Below are 12,249 nucleotides of genomic sequence, written 5' to 3' on the forward strand. Positions count from 1 at the left end.
TTTTTGCATTTGTCGCCCCAAGTGGGAAGGGTATGCCCAGATGTGGGTCCCGTGCTCCCCATGCCACTGGAATCAAGCTAGCCTGGCTGATGAAGGGTGATACCCTGAAACCAGTTCTAATATGCTTGTTTCCAGTCCAGGGAGGACCTGGCTTGGCAGTTCGGCCTCGACTGTTCCCATGGGGGACAGGGTCAAGACTGATTTGCATATAGCTGGGTCCAAACTGGAACGGAATCGGTGGCAAAAAAACGATGGATTTAGGCCCAGATCTCTGTATGGGTGGTGAATGTTTCATATTGTTCAGCATTGCGTCCATCACTTGTTCTTTTTGCATTTGTTGCTCCAAGTGGGAAGGGTATGCCGAGACGTGGGTCCCGTGCTCCCCATGCCACTGGAATCAAGCTAGCCTTGCTGATGAAGGGTGATACCCTGAAACCAGTCCTAGGATGCTTGTTTGCAGTCCAGGGAGGACCTGGCTTGGCAGTTCAGGCTGGACTATTCCCATGGGGGACAGGGTCAAGACTGATTTGCATATGGCTTGGTCCAAACTGGAACGGCATGGGTGACAAAAAAACGATGGACTTAGGCCCAGATCTCTGTACTGGGGGTGAATGTTTGACATTGTTCAGCATTCCATCCATCACTTGTTCTTTTTGCATTTGACACCCCAAGTGGGAAGGGTATACCCAGACGTGGGTCCCGTGCTCCCCATGTCACTGGAATCAAGCTAGCCTGGCTGATGAAGGGTGATACCCTGAAACCTGTTCTAGGATGCTTGTTTCCAGTCCAGGGAAGACCTGGCTTGGCAGTTCGGCCTGGACTGTTCACATGGGGGACATGGTCAAGACTGATTTGCACATAGCTGTGTCCAAACTGGAACTGCATGGGTGGCAAAAAAACAATGGATTTAGGCTGAGATCTCTGTACGGGGTGTGAATGTTTGACATTGTTCAGCATTCCGTCCATCACTTGTTCTTTCTGCATTTGTTGCCCCAAGTGGGAAGGGTATGCCGAGACGTGGGTCCCGTGCTCCCCATGCCACTGGAATCAAGCTAGCCTGGTTGATGAAGGGTGATACCCTGAAACCGGTCCTAGGATGCTTGTTTGCAGTCCAGGGAGGACCTGGCTTGGCAGTTCAGGCTGGACTGTTCCCATGGGGGACAGGGTCAAGACTGATTTGCATATAGCTGGGTCCAAACTGGAACGGCATGGGTGACAAAAAAACGATGGACTTAGGCCCAGATCTCTGTACTGAGGGTGAATGTTTGACATTGTTCCGCATTCCGTCTATCACTTGTTCTTTTTGCATTTGTCGTCCCAAGTGGGAAGGGGATGCCCAGACGTGGGTCGCGTGCTCCCCATGCCACTGGAATCAAGCTAGCCTGGCTGATGAAGGGTGATACCCTGAAACCGGTTCTAGGATGCTTATTTCCAGTCCAGGGAGGACCTGGCTGTGCAGTTTGGCCTGGACTGTTCCCAGGGGGGGACAGGGTCAAGACTGATTTGCATATAGTTGGGTCCAAACTGGAATGGCATGGGTGGCAAAAAAACGATGGATTTAGGCCCAGATCTCTGTACTGGGGGTGAATGTTTGACATTGTTCAGTATTCCGTCCATCACTTGTTCTTTTTGTATTTGTCGCCCCAAGTGGGAAGGGTATGCCCAGACGTGGGTCCCATGCTCCCCATGCCACTGAATCAAGCTAGCCTGGCTGATTAAAGGTGATACCCTGAAACCGGTCCTAAGATGCTTGTTTTCAATCCAAGGAGGACCTGGCTTGGCAGTTCAGGCTTAACTGTTCACATGGGAGACAGGGTCAAGACTGATTTGCATATAGCTGGGTCCAAACTGGAACCGCATGGGTGAAAAAAAAAGATGGACTTAGGCCCAGCTCTCTGTACTGGAGGTGAATGTTTGACATTGTTCAGCATTCCGTCCATCACTTGTTCTTTTTGCATTTGTCGCCCCAAGTGGGAAGGGTATGCCCAGATGTGGGTCCCGTGCTCCCCATGCCACTGGAATCAAGCTAGCCTGGCTGATGAAGGGTGATACCCTGAAACCGGTTCTAGGATGCTTGTTTACAGTCCAGGGAGGACCTGGCTTGGCAGTTCGGCCTGGACTGTTCCCACGGGGGACAGGGTCAAGACTGATTTGCATATAGCTGGGTCCAAACTGGATCGGCATGGGTTGCAAAAAACGATGGATTTATGCCCAGATCTCTTTACTCGGGGTGAATGTTTGACATTGTTCAGCATTCCGTCCATCACTTGTTCTTTTTGCATTTGTCGCCCCAAGTTGGAAGGGTATGCCCAGACGTGGGCCCCGTGCTCCCCATGCCACTGGAATCAATCTAGCCTGGCTGATGAAGGGTGATACCCTGAAACCGTTCCTAGGATGCTTGTTTGCAGTCCAGGGAGGACCTGGCTTGGCAGTTCAGGCTGGACTGTTCCCATGGGGGACAGGGTCAAGACTGATTTGCATATGGCTGGGTCCAAACTGGAACAGCATGGGTGGCAAAAAAACAATGGATTTAGGCCCAGATCTCTGTACTGGGGTGAATGTTTGACATTGTTCAGCATTCCGTCCATCACTTGTTCTTTTTGCATTTGTCACCCCAAGTGGGAGGGGTATGCCCAGACGTGGGTCCCGTGCTCACCATGCCACTGAATAAAGCTAGCTTGGCTGATTAAGGGTGATTCCCTGAAACTGGTCCTAGGATGCTTGTTTTCAGTCCAGGGAGGACCTGGCTTGGCAGTTCGAGCTTGACTGTTCCCATGGGGGACAGGGTCAAGAATGATTTGCATATAGCTGGGTCCAAACTGGAACGGCATCAGTGGCAAAAAAACTATGGATTTAGGCCCAGATCTCTGTACTGGCGGTGAATGTTTGACATTGTTCAGCATTCCATCCATCACTTGTTCTTTTTGCATTTGTCGCCCCAAGTGGGAGGGGTATGCCCAGACGTGGGTCCTGTGCTCCCCATGCCACTGGAATCAAGCTAGCCTGGCTGATGAAGGGTGATACCCTGAAACCGGTTCTAGGATGCTTGTTTACAGTCCATGGAGAACCTGGCTTGGCAGTTCGGCCTGGACTGTTCCCATGGGTGACAGGGTCAAGACTGATTTGCATATAGCTGGGTCCAAACTGGATCGGCATGGGTGACAATAAAACAATGGATTTATGCCCAGATCTCTTTACTGGGGGTGAATGTTTGACATTGTTCAGCATTCCGTCCATCACTTGTTCTTTTTGCATTTGTCGCCCCAAGTGGGAAGGGTATGCCCAGACGTGGGTCCCGTGCTCCCCATGTCCCTGGAATCAAGCTATCCTGGCTGATGAAGGATGATACCCTGAAACCGGTCCTAGGACGCTTGTTTTCAGTCCAAGGAGGACCTGGCTTGGCAGTTTGGGCTTGACTGTTCCCATGGGGGACAGGGTCAAGACTGAATTGCATACAGCTGGGTCCAAACTGGAACGGCATGGGTAACAAAAAAACGATGGACTTAGGTGTAGTGGGGGTGAATGTTTGACATTGTTCAGCATTCCGTCTATCACTTGTTCTTTTTGCATTTGTCACCCCAAGTGGGAAGGGTATGCCCAGACGTGGGTCCCGTGCTCCCCATGCCGCTGGAATCAAGCTAGCCTGGCTGATGAAGAGTAATACCCTGAAACCGGTTCTAGGATGTTTGTTTCCAGTCCAGGGAGGACCTGGCTTGGCAGTTCGGCCTGGACTGTTCCCATGGGGGACAGGGTCAATACTGATTTGCATATAGCTGGGTCCAACTGGAACAGCATGGGTGGCCAAAAAATTATGGATTTAGGCCCAGATCTCTGTAGTGGGGGTGAATGTTTGATATTGTTCAGCATTCCATCCATCACTTGTTCTTTTTGCATTTGTCGCCCCAATTGGGAAGGGTATGCCCAGACGTGTGTCCCGTGCTCCCCATGCCACTGGAATCAAGCTAGCCTGGTTGATGAAGGGTGATACCCTGAAACCGGTCCTAGGATGCTTGTTTTCAGTCCAGGGAGTACCTGGCTTGGCAGTTTGGGCTTGACTGTTCCCATGGGGGACAGGGTCAAGACTGATTTGCATATAGCTGGGTCCAAACTGGAACGGCATGGGTGACAAAAAAACAATGGAGTTAGGCCCAGATCTCTGTAGTGGGGGTGAATGTTTAACATTGTTCAGCATTCCTTCCATCACTTGTTCTTTTTGAATTTGTCGCCGCAAGTGGGAAGGATATGTCCAGACGTGGGTACCGTGCTCCCCATGCCACTGGAATCAAGCTAGCCTGGCTGATGAAGGGTGATACCCTGAAACCGGTTCTAGGATGCTTGTTTCCAGTCTAGGGAGCCACTGGCTTGGCAGTTCGGCCTAGACTGTTCCCATGGGTGACAGGGTCAAGGCTGATTTGCATATAGCTGGGTCCAAACTGGAACGGCATCAGTGGCAAAAAAACAATGGATTTAGTCCCAGGTATCTGTACGAGGGTTAATGTTTTACATTGTTCAGCATTCCGTCCATCACTTGTTCTTTTTGCATTTGTCGCCCCAAGTGAGAAGGGTATGGCCAGAAATGGGTCCCGTGCTCCCCATGCCACTGGAATCAAGCTAGCCTGGCTGATGAAGGGTGATACCCTGAAATCAGTCCTAGGATGCTTCTTTGCAGACCAGGGAGGATCTGGCTTGGCAGTTCAGGCTGGACTGTTCCCATGGGGGACAGGGTCAAGACTGATTTGCACATAGCTGGGTCCAAACTGGAAAGGCATGGGTGGCAAAGAAACAATGGATTTAGGCCCATATCTCTGTTCTGGGGGTGAATGTTTGACTTTGTTCAGCATTCCGTCCATCACTTGTTCTTTTTCCAAAGAGTTTGTGTACAGTACACGCCGCCCGCCAAACTCATGATGAGGCCCTTAGTTTCTTTGGGAAAATCTTGAAGGATCTACACAAATGACCCCCTTTCTGAATTCAAAATAGTATCTATTTTTGCAGCGTTCCACCTTGGGTTTGACACCTGTTTCCACCACAAACTAGATGGATGTTGAAAGCACAAAAAAAGGGAAAAAGTCAAAACTGTGTAAAAAAGTTTCTTTTCTGAATCAAGTCTGTCTGATCCTGAAAACTGGGAAGATGGTGATTTTAGCACTGCAAATTTTTAATTGATGCCATTGGGAGGAAACAAAACAGACACTTTCTTCTGTGGCACTGTTTTACGGGTTTTACAATAAAAAAAACAAGATTTAGCTATATTGTGGCTAATTTCTCAGTCCCCTCCCAGGTGTTGTTAAAAAAAAGTTGCAAATTTGGCATGGATAGCTTATGTGGGCAAAAAGGTATGGAGGTTAGTGCAATCTACCCCAAAGAGCCAAAAAAGGCTAAGCACAGGCGGTGAGAAGTGCTGAAGGCCTAGCAGCCTAGCAGCAAAAGGGTTAAGCTAAAGTGAATAATATAACTGATAATAAATAGAGGTGCCTTGTTCACCGAATTAGGAACAATGACAAACATAGGGGCTTATTTACAAGCTCGATGGCGCAGGGCAGCACAGCAAGGCCCATATTTATACTTTTTTAGCACCGCATTTGTGCCATTTATTGACGCAAATGCGGCGCAAACTTACAAAATACAATTGTATTTTGTAAGTTTGCGTCGCTTTTGCGTCAAAAAGTGGCACAAATGCGGCGCTAAAAAAGTATAAATATGGGCCCAAGTGTCTTGCTGTGCTGCCCCGTGCCACTGGGATAAAGCAGAAATGCACCATATGTACAAGATATAGCTTTCTGTCCTCTCCCCCTGCGCTGGTGCACAAATTGGTGCCTAGCGCCAACGCAGGCACCCTTGCACCATGGTGCAAGAATGCCTGAGTTGTGGGGATGATTGTTTTTGTGCAGGATGGGACACCTCCATGCACAAAAACAAACACAAGAGGTGTTTCCTCTTTCTATATGTGCTGCAGAATGCAGCACACATAGAAAGATAGAAAGAGGAAAAAATGGGAAGAAATAAAGATATTTCTTCCTGTTGCATCACTTCTATGCCACCTCTGAGGAGCATTAGAATCTGATGCATTTCCAAACTTGTAAATCTGGGAATGCTTCAGATTCCTTAGCATTCCATGGGTGTTGTGTGGGAACACCCACTGCAACACTCATGGAATGCCCCTTTAACACACTTTTATGCATGAAAGGGCCCCATTTTTACAAGGGCTTTGCGTGGCCTTGTACATATGGTATGGCACAGTGTGCCAACAGAGCATTAAAAAAAATGAGGCCCTTAATTTCTTGCATGCAGACTATCAAGGTAGATTCATGTCTTTAACCCCTTCCGTGTCAAGGACTTAATGACTATCTCCTGTGGCACAGCACTAGTGTTTCCCCTGGAGGCTACTCACCCACACCCCTCAGCAGGAATGGCAGCAGAAGCGATTCCACTGACCCCCCTGACCCCCCATGACCTCTGATGAAGTCAGCGCACACCGTGCACTGAGATCATCAGAGGTTCCCTGATGCGCTGGAAGCACACCTTCCAGCGCGTCCCTAGGAGAAAAGGATTAGTTTCTCCTCTGGAAGTGGGTGGTCAAAGAGGCATCAAAGGAAAGGCTTTCCCTCTCCTTCGATGTCTCTTTGAGCATTACTGCTGCACGATCGCATAGCGATCATGCAGCAGGAATGCCCATCAGGCATCAAGGATTTTGTTTTGTTTCCAATGTGTAATTATTTGGGAGCGACCCCTTGCGGAACAGTCACTGCCCTTACGGAGCATTATGTTGGCTGTTTCTACCCCCCTTGGGGGCTGATCGGCCATTTTTTTTAACGATCATCTGCCCCGAAGCAGGGTAGAAACCACTACACTCTAGGGATTAATTTTATTGTTTTTTTAATGATTGGGGATGGCCCCTTGGGCAAGGGTTGCTCCTTTTTGGGAGCAATATGTTTAGGCTATTTCTGTCCCCCTTGAGGGCAGATCAACCATATTTGAAGGCCAATCTGCCCCCAAGTGGGAAAAAAACTACTAGACCCCAGGGATATTTTTATTTTTTTATTTTTCCATAAGGCAAATGACCCCTTAGGCAAGGGTCGCTCCCTATGGAGGCATTATACTTTAGGCTGGGCAGAAACACCTAATTTTATTAGACCCTTATGTTCCCAAGGGGCTCAGAAACCACTAAACACTAGGGATTACTGATAGCCATTTCTTTCCCCCCCTTGGGGGGGCAGAAATTAAAAGGGGGCATACCATTGTTTTCAATAGGCCCTATATACTTTACAGGATTAGAGTCAAAAAGTTTGACATTGTTGCTCCTACCTTGCACCATGGTGCACCGTATATCAAATATGGCGTACAAATGGTGGCGGTAGGGGGGCAGTAAGGGGCCCAAGAAAAGTGCTGCTGCATTGGATGCAGAGGCACTTTTCTTAAATTCAGGCCCTAGTTTGTCCTAATTGAATACTACATATCCAAATCTTTGCATAATGTAGACAGTAAAAACACTATTTTCTCTAATTTCAAACAACACATGCACCAATGAAGCGAACAGGTGGGGCCAAGTACTGAGGTGAATATTTACTCTTGTGATATCTTTAAGAGCTCAGAATGACCCATATCATCTGTTTATGTATATTTTACATCATACATGCAGTCATTTATGTTTCAAAACAGGACTGGGCCATCTAAATCACGCCACGCAAAGCACATTGATAGCTCTCTGGTGTCCAGGCTGGGACAGAAATGGTTGGGGATAAACTGACATTTTCTATATTTCCCTTGTCAATGGTCCATTGCCTATGTCATGGGTCAGCATGTTGAGTCAAAGAGGTATAAAATTAAAGAGTGAGCAACATGTAAGACACTATGAAGGTGACTTTCGTTTAATCATGATGTGGCAATTTGGGGAGAGCTTCAAGTGGGGGAATCTATTTATGCCTCACTGTACTTTCACATAGGAAGTAATTGTTCGTGCCTTTGACTCACTGTTATTGTATTCAGGGATATATATCATACCTCGCAAACTGACAGGGGTGTCTCATTAATCCTTTTTTGCAAGATTTGCAATAAAAACCGGCACCAGAAAGATTTTAATCAATTGAGAACATTTTATCTGATGACGAATTGAAGTACTTTATTTAATGATTACTGTATTTTTTGTTCTATGTCACTCTGTGAAAAATCAGACAGCTCGCTAGATTTTAAGGTTCTTGCTAGCATTTTGTTGCCTGCTAACTTCATCTAGGATAATCCGCCTCTCCTCTAAATAAAAATTACTGGAATGATGGGCAAAAGGGTGCATTATGGAAATGTATTTTAGCAATTATTATAAATCATATAAAAACAACCAAAAATACTGCATTTTTTTATGACTCTGCGAGTGACCCAGGAGATTAAAAGTTAGCGCCTGTCAGAAGACTCACTACAGTATCAACCCACATATCACTGAACTTACCATTAGAGCTCCTATTAAATATCACTGTGCTCTAATAAAGCACTAGCATGTTCACCCAGCTTACAGACTTTGGCCCTCATTTTGACAATGGCAGTAAAAACCGCCTTCCGCTGAGGTGACGGCCATCAAAAGACCCTCACTGCGGGTACCATCCGTTCACCATAATAGGACCACAGCTGGATTTCCTCCACAAGAAGGGCGGAAATCCGGCAGTAGCCATACTGGCGGATGGCAGTAAGGTGGCGCTGCTACCACCAGCAGCACCACGCCAGTAGATCGCCGGCAGCCATATTATGACAACTAATACGGCCTGGCGGTGTTCTGCTGCCGGGTGCTGCTGGTGGTAGCAGCGCCCCGTCCCGTCCCCTCCCGGAAGTCCCCTGGATCCAGGTAAGTTGGGTCTCCGACAGGAAAGGAGGGTGGGGGCTGTTGTGTGGGGCGGTGTGCATGTATGTGTGAGTGTGTGGGTGAATGCGAGTGTGTGTTTAGTGTTGTTTGCGTGAGTATATGAATGTGTGTGAGTGTGTGAATGAATGTGTGTGAGTGCGTGTATGAATGTGTGTGAGTGCGTGTATGTATGGAAATGTGAATGCATGTCTGTGTGTAGGTTTTGATGTGTGTGCGGATGTGTGCGTGAATGGATGAATTCATGCGTGTATGTAATGTGGATGAGTGTGTGTCTGCGTGTGTGTGTGAATGGGGGTGTGGATGTAGGAGGGATGGAGGGGAGTTTGGAGAGGTTTGGGGGAGGGGGCCTCCTATCAGTGACAAGGAAGGAATTCCCTGTCACTGATAGGGCCTACCTCCATGGTTTTTGTGGCATTACTAACACCACAAAAACCATGGTGGTTGGCAGGGTCATTATACCGCCGGCGGCACAATTGCAGCCGCCGAGCTGGAGATGGTTATCTCCAGCCCGGCGGCTGCTACTGCCATGGCGGTCGGAGTGGTACATTGGTGGATTGGCTTCAGCCAACCCACCACGGTCATAATGTGGCGGTAAGTACCACCAGCCTGTTGGTGATACTATTGCCACATCAGTTCCGACTGCCAGGATCATAATGACCCCCTTTGTCTGCACTGGAAGACATGATATTGGAGAAGACAACTTCAGAATCAATCACTTTAATGTGCAAAAAGCTGAATGTATACATAAATATGTTTCTTGTCCCTGCTACTATAATTTCCTGAAATAAATGAGTTATGGAAAACATTCCTTTTAATTTGTTTGAGTCACATATTTCAATTGATCTGATTCTCAGAAAGTTGAATCTGAGAGAGATTTCACTGTTTTAAAATATCAACCTAATTCTTCTTTCTGATGAACAATGTTATTTCCTTTAAAATATTTTAATTAATTACACTTGAATATAGCCATTTACAATGACTACAGAGCAACATTTTGAAAGGAAAATTGTTTACTTTTCGGTTTTTATTATTACTTTTGATTTCAATTAAATTAAGTAATTAAATGATTGAAATTATTTGAAGCCTGTACACATTCATACCGATAAATGTAATCACGACCAAGAGGAAGTGGTAAAAATTGAAAAAGATTAAAAAATTTATGTAGCAGCTAATTCTGAGGCCCCTCGCTATGTATTGGTGCACAAATCTAGTTGTTTAAAATATGACATCTGCTGCTAAATACCCTTTTCATCTCTATGAAATTCTAGTACAATAGATTAAAATTGAAAAAAAAACTTTAATTATCTCCTAAAATGGTATTATTTTAAAACTAAGGCTGTATTAAGTACCAGTGAGTATGTGTAACATTAGTATGACTAAATAAAACCCCTTGTTGTGTCCATTTACTGCAGTCTCCTTCATAGGACATTATTTCAGTTCCAAAGCTCCTATTCCAGTAACATGACATTCATGAGTATCTCACTTTGTCAGGAATGTAGAATGTTAGCGCTCCAGTTAATTGGAACTTTGTGGTGAAATTCAGTAGAACACTAGGGAAATCAGATGACTGACAGTTGTGCTACTGGGAAGTACTTTTTGCTCATTGTCGGATTATTTTTTTCCCATTGCTGAAGATTTTGTGAATTTATGAAACATTTGTCCTCATTTTAGATTCTGGATCACCTTCTATAATTTCTGTGAGCAAATCACAGGAGAAAACTGTTTTCTCTAAAACATGGTTCATCAAATTCCAACAGGGAAATTACATTTTTAAAGGGTTAAATCACTTTAAAACTCACCACAATTCCTGAAATTCATAAGCATCCACCAACAGTTGTTTGTTCTGTTATCACCATGTAACAGGGAAGCCACTGAGAGGCTGAACGACGTGGCTGCCTCAGCCAGCGACAAGCTGTTTCCCCAGTCTCCTGGGGGACTATGGACAGACCACCACCCGGAAGTCTCATCGACTTCTGGGTTAAGAGAGGCAGTGAGGGAGATGACAGCAGATGCCAGGAAAGCAGGAAGAATGAAGAGGAGAAGGAAACTCGAGGAACAGCAACATCGGATGGAGGAGTGGAGATAGGGACTTGTGGAGAGACGACTGAGGCCAGGTGGACCGGCACGGATGAGGAACGGTGAAGAGGAGGAGTCCAAAGGAGGAGACAGGGACGTCAGGCGCAAGCTCCCAGACACGTTCCTGGAGGGATGTCGTTATCTAAGGTACTGACCATACGAAGGTCAGGATGTCTGCTAGGTTGTACAGATGCACCGGGAGAGAGAGTGAGAGAGAGAGTGAAATGGGAGGGGGAAGGAAAATGGACCAGGAAAGGGGCTTGTTGTAACCATACAATGTATGTGTATACTCGTTGTTTATACTAACCTGTTTTATAGATATTAATTTAGGTAAATGGTTGAAACATCTAATTCAGTGTATAAGATACATTTCACATATTAATATTAATTTAAGCATTAGTGGTATAGTCCAACAGCTCCTAAGAATGTTGGGCATTTGAAAGCCCTGGAGCTTGCCTTAGAATGTTGGTGAAGGACTGTTCATTTGGAGTTGGTGAGGCGATGTGCGAGGAGTTTGATGATTAAACTGGACATCTCAACACAACTGTGCCTGGTTCCTTGATTAATTATGCAGCGCTAACCCGTGGAACATAACATCAATGATGGCGACGAGGATGGGATACCTGTGCAGGGGGCAGTGAGACTCCTCACCCCTGATTACTTTCATCGTCTCTGTGGGATCCCCAGGAACTCCAGTGGGGTGTTGGGCGCTCGTTCTCCCGAGCTCACCGGGTCGAAGAATGGTGGTGCAGTAACCGTTTTCCGTCCTGGAAGGAGGCACTTCATGTTTGTGAGTGTCTTGAGGTGGGAGCGCCTTGTTTCGCCTAGAGCGTACTGAAGGTACGTCCCGGCGCTGAGGAAGTGCGGCGACTCTATTCCCAGAGGTGCAGCGGAGAGAAGCCTTGCCGGGTGGGCGGACCAGGCTCACTTTACAGCATCACGCATCAGCGTGGCGTTGTGGGAAGGAGGTGCGACCCCTGGCAGAGGGGCGTCGCTCCTCGATGTAAACAGAGTGACGCGGGAAGGTGGAGCCCGGCGCCGCCCCCCTGTTTAACCGGCATCGACGTGCGGAAGGCGGAGCACTGCATTCCCTGCATCGTACTATCCGGCGTAGCGTTACCAGAAAGGAGCTGGTAACGTGGAGCGTTTAGAAACCCAGGGCACACAACACGTCGTGGAAATCATACCACACGGCCGTACTAGCGCTGTGTGAGTACGAGTACACGTTCCTCTGGACTTATAGCTGACGTGTAGCTGTGCTGGGAAGGAGGTTGTGAGAATCTACAGGTATTTCTTTTGTTTGCAGCGAGTGAGAAAGATTTTCT

Source organism: Pleurodeles waltl, chromosome 4_1 (assembly GCF_031143425.1).
Source record: "Pleurodeles waltl isolate 20211129_DDA chromosome 4_1, aPleWal1.hap1.20221129, whole genome shotgun sequence".
Lineage (NCBI taxonomy): Eukaryota > Metazoa > Chordata > Amphibia > Caudata > Salamandridae > Pleurodeles > Pleurodeles waltl.